At 46.0% G+C, this 9151-nt stretch overlaps 1 long non-coding RNA gene across 1 annotated transcript in view; it reads left to right on the forward strand.

Moving 5' to 3' along the window:
- Nucleotides 1-9151, forward strand: part of LOC114006300 (uncharacterized) — a 48055-nt gene that overhangs the window by 2202 nt on the left and 36702 nt on the right. Inside the window, exon 2 of the long non-coding RNA XR_003548036.1 lies at nucleotides 3780-3845. This is a non-coding gene — a long non-coding RNA (uncharacterized LOC114006300). The remainder of the gene's footprint in view (nucleotides 1-3779; nucleotides 3846-9151) is intronic.

The raw sequence follows: 9151 nt of genomic DNA on the forward strand, positions 1-9151 counted from the left end.
CCCGGCGTGAGTTTTAAGCCACCGTGTCCAGGACGCGAACCACGGTCGACTACGTGGGAGTCCAGCGACATAGCCATTACGCTAACTGCTGGTCCTTGCAGATTCAAATTTTGACTCTGCCTCCCTAGCTGTATCATCTTAGCCAGCTCATGCGCTTTTTCTGGGTTTGACTATGTTTTTTGTCTACAAAAGTGGGGAAGGTAGACCAACTGAATGATCTAGATTCCAGACTGGAGACTCAAATAGACCAGGGCATTACGCCTGGCTGTTTCATGTATTCACTGGATGACGTTAAGCAAACGATTATTAGCCTTATTTTAAAGCTTTAATGAGATAATGTATGGGAAGCCCTTAGCTTCATTCTTAGAGCACAATAAGCGCTTGACAAATGATAGTTATTATAATAATCATGATAATGATCGTAATTACTGAACTTCTTCAGAACCCCCTTTTAAACACTAAAATACAGTGACTTATGCCTGCAATGTTGTGACAATCACTGTGAATTAACGTGCTCATTTGATCTTGTGCTTCTTCAGGAAATTCATTAAAAATAGGCTGAAATTATGGGGAGCTTTGTTAGGTGTTTAGATTTTATTATATAGTACCGCAGTCACATATACGGCATACCAAGTGATTATAGACACTGTAATAAATGCTTTCATGGGAGGATCACCCTAGTTTTTTCATAGTATAAAATCTACTAGAAAATCTTTTTGAGAGAGATTTTTGCTATAGGGCATACGCGCTCGCTGGAGAGACAGAGAGAGATGGAGAGACAGAAAGTAAAATATCACCCTCCAGGGGCAACAGCCACACCAGAATCCCTTCTCCTCCACTCTCCTCTTGAGATTTTTGCATGCACGCACATGCACCTGGCATGAGTTTTAAGCCACCAGATCCGGGACTCGAACCCTGGTCAACTACATGGGAGTCCAGCAATGTAACCATCTGCTCGTCCTACTGGGAAATCTTTAGAACTTAACCTTTATATTCAGCAGTCGCACTGTGAGTGTGAAAAAGAGCGGGGACTCACTTTTTTCAGCTTTAAAACTGATATGAGTTTTCTTTCAAGTCACAAGTTTTAAAACATTTCCTTCATAACGTTTACACTTAATTTAAAATTATTCTCGAGCAATAAGCATTTACTGGCCAGGAGCAGTGTTCATTAGCTCTCCAGCTAGGATGACAAGCAGAGACAAGTCACCAGTAGCCGTGTCACAGTCTAGGTTCTGCTCTAGCTGCTGGGGTCCACAGTGAAAGACAGCGCCCGCCCTGGGGAAACCGACCTATCAGGGCTTAGCTTACGTGGGTCTGCCCTCTTCAGTCCAACCAATCAGGATTCACTAAGAAAAGATATGGGGGAGGTACCAACCAAATGGTGTCATGGTTACGTTGCTGGACTCCCACATAGTCAACCACAGTTCAAGTCCCAGACCTAGCGACTTAAAACTCACACTGGGCGCATGTGCTTGCGTGCACAAGATTCCAAGAAGAGAAGGGATTGTGGCATGGCCATCCCTCCCTGGGGGGGGTGATTTCTCACTTTCTGTCATAGAAGAAAGAAGTAAACTTAAAAAGATAAATAAATAACAGAAAAGGCGCTGAGACAGAGGTGAGGGTTGGGAAAGTCTGCCAGCTATACTGGCCATCCTGGCTCCAACGTGGTGCTGTCACTGGCACGCGGTGGCCCTTGAGCGCCTCAACGGGGGCAGGCCCAAACTGAGCTGCACAGAACTGGAGAATACCTACCAGATTTTGAAGGCTTACTAAAGAAAGGAGAATGGAAAAAGCCTCAAGCATTTTTAAAGTGATAAGATATTGAAATAATATCATGATGGGACCAGCAGTCGGCATAATGGCTATGTCGCTGGACTCCCATGTAGACAACCGCAGTTTGAGTCCCAGATCCTGTGGCTTTGACTCAAACCACGCGCGTGTGCATGCGTGCCCAAGATCCCGAGAGGAGAACGGAGGAGAAGGGATTGCAGCGTGGCCATCCCCCCTGGGGAGTGATTTCTCGCTTTCTGTCTCTCTGTCTCTCTCTGTCTGTCTGGCGAGTGCACATGCCCTATAGCAAAAATCTCTCAAAAAACAAAAACAATTTTTTTTTACCTCATTGCAAATTTACTTACAAAACAATTTCTCAGAGGTTTGGTTTATCAAGAACCTTGTAGATACCTGGAAATTTGTTTGCTCATGATTCTCAATAGTTAAATCTAGAATTCAGATCGCCCTGGTTGACATGTCAAAGTTTATATTAAGTACAACTCTTTATAGTTTCTTGACTTTTCACATTAAGCAAGGTATTATGTTCAAAGGACAATGCCTCAATTTAGATCAGTTTCATTAAAAACTGAAGTTTCCAGGGGTGGTCATTATCATTACAGCATTTGCTCATATGAGCTAACTTTTGGAATTCTTTCCAAAGAAAGAATAAAGCATTAGAATAAAGAATAAAGCTTTAGAATAAAGCACGGTGTTTTCTTTGCCTACGTAAGTGGTGTGTCCTGGAACACTATTAAAATCATTATGCGCTCTGCAGTGTCACACACACACTTGTGTACAAAACATTCACTCTGCTTGCAGCACTAACTATATTGATCATTTATAAAAGTAGTTATACGTTGTACTTTCATATTGTACAGGAAACTTTTTTTTTTCCCTTTGGTTAGAGAAATTGCTTTACAATGGGCCGTGTGTGCTCACCAGAGAGACAGAGCGAGACAGAGAGACAGCGAGAAATCACCCCGCTGCAAGGGGGATGGCCACGCCGCAGTCCCTTCTCCTCCATTCTCTTCTTGGAATTTTGGGCACACACACACACACTCAAACACACACACACACACACACACTCTCAAACACACACACGCGTCCCCAGCATGAGTTTTAAATCACCAGGTCCAGGACTCGAACCACAGTCATTAATGTGGGAGTCCAGCGACATAACCATTATACTGCCCACTGGTTCCAAGGACTCCCCCAGGGGGTGATGGCTACCCCACAATTCCTTCTCCTCCATTTCTGTTCTTGGGATTTTGGGCACATGGTCCTGGCCTCGTCCAATTTTAATCATCCCAAAGCTAGGCTCTTCTAGAACATCATCTCTTGACCTCAAATTGTACTCTCAGAAAAGCATATTTGGCTGGGAAATAAAATACTACTAGCTAAAGTCATTTTTCAATTCCAGGAAATGAAAGTAGAATCACTGACAGGTTTAAGTCAGTGAGATAAATGTGTTATTTTTTAAAAATAATATTTATTTATTTTAATTTGACCAGAGAGGGACAGAGAGAAAGAGAGAGAGAAAGAAAGCCGCCAGGTCCAGGACTCGAACCATGGTCGGCCATGTGGGAATCCAACACCCTTAACCACCGTGCCACCTGCTGGCCCCATAAATGGTGTTATTTTCAGACCAGCAGGTGGCATAATGGTTAAGGCACAGGATTCCCACAGGGGGGACTGTGGTTCGAGTCCCAGACCTGGCAGCTTAGAAATCATACCAGGTGTGTGTGCGTGTGTGTGTCCAGAATCTCAGGAGGAGAATGGAGAAGGGTTTGCAGTGTGGCAATCACCACCCCCCTTGGGGTGATTTCTCACTTTCCTTCTCTGTCTCTGTTTCAGCAAGCACAGGCACCAGATGGCAAAAACAAACAAACAAACAAACAAGCAAAAAACCCACAAACAGAAGGATAAATGTCCTATTTTCCTTCAATTTCCTGGGAGATTTTGCAGTGCCTTATCTGAGTCGCTGTCTTTGTGTGGCCTGTCTCTTGCAGGAAGGGTCTACTCTGAGCATGCTTCCAGGGGTCAGAAACAGCATATCCAGAGAACCGCAACACCAGGTAACTGGGAGATGGCGTGGGCAGGACTGACCCTTCCTGAGTACCTATGACGGAGGGTCCCAGAGAAAGGGTTGGGAAAGGAATGGCATTCCCAGCCTGGAAGGTTTTGCGTCAGGTGGTGACAGGTCTTTAACTGTTTATTAACTGGGGCTTTGTTTGTTTTCCATTCGCTCAGAGATTGGTAGCCTAGGGCCCATTGATAGAATTCAGGAAAATCTTGATAAAAAACTTAATTTTTTTAAGTTTATTATAGCACATATGTACTTAACAGAGACAGAGACAGGCAGGCAGAGATAATCAGAAAGCATCCTCCAGGGAGGATGGCCACACTGCAATCCATCCCTTCTCCTCCTGTCTCCTCTCAGGATTTTGGTCATACATGCACACATGCCTGGTGACTTTTCTGGAGACCAGATCTGGGACTTGAACCATGTAGTCAGCATGTGGGATTTAGTCACTTTCACCACCATGCCAGTCCTCGGCCCAAAAAAGTTGAATTCTTACTTTCACTAATCTTTAAATAAAACGTAGGGGGTTTGTTGTTATTTTCAGCAATGAATGTCACCAGTGTTAGTGGAAACTACAACTTTTCACTCAGAGAAATCTCAGGGAGCTTACCCATCACCCCCACACCACCATCTGGCCTTTCTATATTTATTTCTTTAAAAACATCATTCTGGGGGCCAGGCAGTGGTGTGGTGGTGAAGGCAGCTAGATTCCACATGGCTGATGGCTGCAGTTCGAGTCCCAGACCTGGTGGCTTGGAAATAATGTGGGCATCTCTGCATGCATGCCCAAAGTCCTGAGAGGCGAACGGAGGAGAAGGGATGGTGGGATGGCCATCCCCGTTGGGGGGTAATTTCTCACTTTCCCTCTCTCTCTGTCTCTCTCTGCGAGTGTATGTGCCTTATAGCAAAAACTTAAAAAAAAAAAAAAGAAAAGAGAAAAAAATACACACCAGGCGCATGTGCCCGTGTGCCCAAAATCCCAAGAGGAGAATGGAAAAGAGATTATGAAGTGACCATCTCCCTGGAAAGTGATTTCTCACTTCCCTGCTCTCTCTTGCTCTCCACTCCCCCTCTCTGGTGGGTGTACATACCCCATAGCAAAAAAAAAGAAAAGAAAAGAAAAGAAAAAATTAGGACCAGCAGTTGATGTAATGGCTTTGTTGCTGGACTCCCATGTAGTCAACTGTGGTTCGAGTCCTGGACCCGGTGGCTTAAGCTCATGCCAGGTGTGTGTGTGTGCGTGCCCAAGATCCCAAGAGGCGAATGGAGGAGAAGGGATTGTGGTGTGGCCATCCCCCCTGGGGGGTGATTTCTCACTTTCTGTCTGTCTTTCTGGCGAGTGCATGCACCCTATAGCAAAAACCTCTCCAAAAAAAAGAAAGAAAGAAAAGAAAAGAAAAAGAAAACAAAAGACACACAGAACATTTGTGTGTGTGTGTGTGTGTGTGTGTGCCCCCAAATCCTGAAGGGAGAATGGAGCAGAAGGGATTACGGCATGGCCATTCCCTCTGGGGGGTGCTTTCTCTCTTTCTGCCCTTCTTCAGTGAGAGCACCTGTCCTATAGCAAAATTTACAAAATCAAAATAAACAAATTAAAAAAAAAAACTAATAAAAGCGTGAGTCTTACCAGCAATGTCATTTCATGGATTTGACCAAGAGACAGAAACCAAAGCAAAATGATGAGTCAAGGAGAATCCAACATCTAACCCAGGGGCTCAACGCAATCGTCCCATTTCCATCAGAGCCGCTGGTGCACACGCAGAGCGAGCTCACAGGTAAAAAGTTCAGCCTGCTGTGCATTAAGTACCTCCAGGTCCATCTGATATTTCTAGTTTTTTTTGTGTGTGTGTGTGTTTTTTTTTTTTTTTTTATGGTGTTTGTTTGTAGAACAAGAATGAAAAGGGAAAAAAAAAATAATAACGCTTCCTTGTTTGCACTCGCTTTGGACAGAAATATCAGGGTCAAACAGACTTATGTACAAGCTGGCGTTGCCTTTCTGATGAATAGTTTATTTAAATTTTTCATATGGAAGACAATGGGGGAAGGAGGGTTTTTACAAAGGAGGGTTCTTGGGCCAAGTCCTAATCCTGATCCCCCCACACCACCCTGTGTACACTGAACTTGTTCTCATACAAGTCCTGGTTGGGTGTTATGTTCTGATTTCTTAGACCTATTTAACACAGAGCTTGTGGGAAGAAACAGGAGAGGCGAGTGACAGGTGTGTGTGGAGGAGTGGGGCCTGGGAAGGACATTTGGAGGAGGGATACGGAGACAGGGAGACAGCGTTGATGGGATGGGGAGGTAGCGGGGTTATCTGTTGAAGATATTTTGATCAACTAGATTGGGGAGAAACGCTCACCTGTTGAAATGTTCACTTTGTAAGTTAAATAATGTGATCAAAGGTATTAAAAAACAAATAAAGGGAACCAGCAGTTAGCGTAATGGCAATGTCGCTGGACTCCCACGTAGTCGACCGCAGTTCGCGTCCCGGACCCGGTGGTTTAAATCTCACGCCGGGCACGTGGGCGTGCGTGCCCAAGATCCTGAGAGGAGAATGAAGGAGAAGGGATTGCGGCATGACCATCCCCCCTGGGGGGTGATTTCTCGCTTTCTGTCTCTATGTCTCTCTCTGTCTGTCTGGCGAGCACATGCGCCCTATAGCGAAAACCTCTCAAAAAAAAAAAAAAAAAAGAAAAGAAAAAAAACCCAAATAAATAAAAATTTTAAAAAAGAAAAATATTTAAAGAGGAAAAAAATATGTTTCCATAGGGGGGGAAATCAATGAAAAAATTACATATTAAAAAAAAAGCTTGTAGGAAATATTTTGTTTATTGGAAAATTCAGCTGATATCTTGTAGGAAGTTTTTTGTTTATTGGAAAATTCAGCTGACATTATTCCTAAAGAGGTTTTAAAATCTCTACTCAGATATTAAGTGAATGTTTTGCATGTACTTGACATTATTTTTCCTTATGTTAAAAGTACTTGGTAATAAAGAACCCAGTCGTGGACTCTTACTGGGTTTTTAAAATAATTTTTTTTGATTTATTATTGTTTTTAAATTTGACCACAAGAGAGAGAGAGAGAGAGAGAGAGAGAAAGGGAAGTGAGAAAGCAAGCTGCCAGAGCTGAGACTCAAACCACAGTCGACCCTGTGGGAGTCCAATGCCTTAACCACCAGGCCGCCTGCCAGCCCCCTTATTAGTTTTTTCATATTCATTTCGTTGATTATCATATAAAGAACATGGGGAGTGCTCATAGCTGAGGCTTGCCAGCAGGGAGAACCTATAGAATGCATTTCTAAGAAAAGGGTTGCAGAGAATGGGTTTCCTAGGGACCAGCAGTTGGCATAACGGCTATGTCGCTGGACTCCAATGTGGTTGACTGTGGTTCGAGTCCCGGACCCAGTGGCTTAAACTCACACCAGGCGCATGTGCATGCATGCCCAAGATCCCAAGAGGAGAATGGAGGAAAAGGGACTGCAGTGTGGCCATCCCCCCTGGAGGGTGATTTCTTGCTTTCTGTCTCTCTCTTTCTGGCGAGCACACGTGCCCTATAGCAAAAACTTTTCAAAAAATAAAAGAAAAGAAAAAAATGTAGAGTGAGTACAAAAGAAAGAGAGATAAACAAGGCCTAAATATGACAGAACTTTTTATAGAGGAAGCAATGGGAGACCAGCAGTTAGCGTAATGGCTATGTCGCTGGACTCCCATGTAGCTGACCGTGGTTTGAGTCCCGGACATGTCGGCTTAAACTCACGCATGTGAGCTTGCATGCCCAAGATCCCAAGAGGAGAATGGAAGAGAAGGGATTGCGGCGCGGCCATCCCCCCTGTGAGGTGATTTCTCGCTTTCTGTCTGTCTGTCTGTCTGGAGAACACACACGCCCTATGGCAAAAAAAAAACTCTCAAAAAAGAAAAAAAAATCATTATCAGTGACCAACACCTTTATTAGCCTAACCAACGAGTAAGACCCAAACCGTCCCTTGCCTCCCAGCCTGTCTTCCTGTTCCCGCAGCACGGATCGCCAGCTGACGAGCTATTTATTCATTTGCTTGCTTAAAGTTTGTCCCTCCCAGTGAGAGTGCGAGCTCGGAGGGGGCAGGCCCTGGGATTGTTCTCCGTCTCATTATCAGTGACCAACACCTTTATTAGCCTAACCAACGAGTAAGACCCAAACCGTCCCTTGCCTCCCAGCCTGTCTTCCTGTTCCCGCAGCACGGATCGCCAGCTGACGAGCTATTTATTCATTTGCTTGCTTAAAGTTTGTCCCTCCCAGTGAGAGTGCGAGCTCGGAGGGGGCAGGCCCTGGGATTGTTCTCCGTCCCATTTCAGCCCCTGCGCGTGTCCAATAAGCACACATTGAATGAATGAGCGGATGAATGAATGAATGATTGAGGAGTCGACCAGACGGCCTGTCGGGCTTCTTCCAGAGCTCGCCAACTCTGGTTTGGAGACCAAGGACCAGCACTTCATGTTCTGCCACTTCGTGCAAAAGTTTCGTGGCCACCACCCCCCAGCCCCTTGGGGCAAGTTCCAAGAATCGAAGCCAATCTCTCCCATCTTCGACTTCTTGCCTCACCTCAAGGACCTACGAGGAGCCGCGCCAGCCCTTCATCCTTCATCCAGCCGACCCTCCCAGTGCCAGCTGCCTCCTGTCCCACCCCTGTGCTTTCCCAGCTGCTGAAAAAGCAGGCCAGGGCAGCTAGGGGCGTGGGGGCGGGACTGGGGAGGCATTTGGTGGCTGCAGCCCAGCTCTGGAGCCTTGGAACGCCCCCAAGCATGCACGCCGGGCAGCTGCTGCCAGCCTCAGAAGTGCCCCCATATGCTGCAAGGGCTCCCCCCCACCACACGCACGTGCAGAGAAGCGCCTTCTACACGGGTGGAAACGGAGGTGCCTCTGTGTCAGTCGGCTGCTGAGCTATTGTTGGTTTTTTAATGATCATTTTAGAAGAGGAAAACAGCAGTAGGGATTACAGTGTGTTTCGAAAGCACCGTTATCGTGATCCTTTGGAGCACAGCGTGTGGGAAGAGCACGGATTAGGACCCAGGAGGTCTAGGCCTGAATCCCAGCGTGTGAATCTGTGTGCGCCGTGGCCTTGGGCAAGGCATGGAGCCTCCTCTGGGCTTAGCGGCCCGCTCGCAATTAGGAGTGGTGATTCCGGCTCCGCTCACCTCCTGGGCGCCGTGGGGATCATGCGTGCTGAAGCGTGCAGTCCTGTTCCCACGTAGAGGTTGTGGCGAAGGAAACCGCAGCGAGGCGTTTCTCGAATCCTGACAGGTGGGAGCTCTGCTCACCCG

Source organism: Tupaia chinensis, unplaced genomic scaffold, assembly GCF_000334495.1.
Source record: "Tupaia chinensis unplaced genomic scaffold, TupChi_1.0 Scaffold146907_1, whole genome shotgun sequence".
Classification (NCBI taxonomy): Eukaryota; Metazoa; Chordata; class Mammalia; order Scandentia; family Tupaiidae; genus Tupaia; species Tupaia belangeri.